Source organism: Rutilus rutilus, assembly GCF_951802725.1.
Source record: "Rutilus rutilus genome assembly, chromosome: 9".
Classification (NCBI taxonomy): Eukaryota; Metazoa; Chordata; class Actinopteri; order Cypriniformes; family Leuciscidae; genus Rutilus; species Rutilus rutilus.
Window position 1 is genome coordinate 25,287,256 of NC_140223.1, and position 560 is coordinate 25,287,815.

Here is a 560-nt window from a genome sequence, read left to right on the forward strand (position 1 = left end):
TGGCCTGTCCAAATATCCACACTTGCGGCCTTTGCACTTGACCACTTGTCTGCTTAAATGACGTACTTCCTGTATTTGGCCCAAGTGTTCAAGGCATGAAGACTGCAAGTGTGTGTAGAACTTTTAATTACCTGATGGGACAAACTTAAGTTGCTTTCAGTTGAAACAGCTCAAACATGCATTTTAGTCTGGGACTAGGTTTAAGAGATTGTGTGAAGTAAATTTCAAACTTTATATAATATTTGCTACACATTAAAGTGGTTTAGTTATTAAGTCTACAACATATCCTTAAACTGTGTAAATAGATGTTGAATACAAAGAACTAAGAGTATTTCGTGTTGATTAAGCAGGAGGTGTGTATTAAGTGCACACCTCCTGCTTAATAATAAATTGGCTACTTAATTTAACTTACAGTATGTTTTCCTTGACATCTCATGATTCCTGAACACGATGCATGATGTCCAGCGCTTTAGGACAGCCTTGCGCGCTTACTTCCTGTTGCGTGCACGCGCCCTCAACATGATTCCCAAACAAATTACCCTTATGAGTCGGTTAGTGTG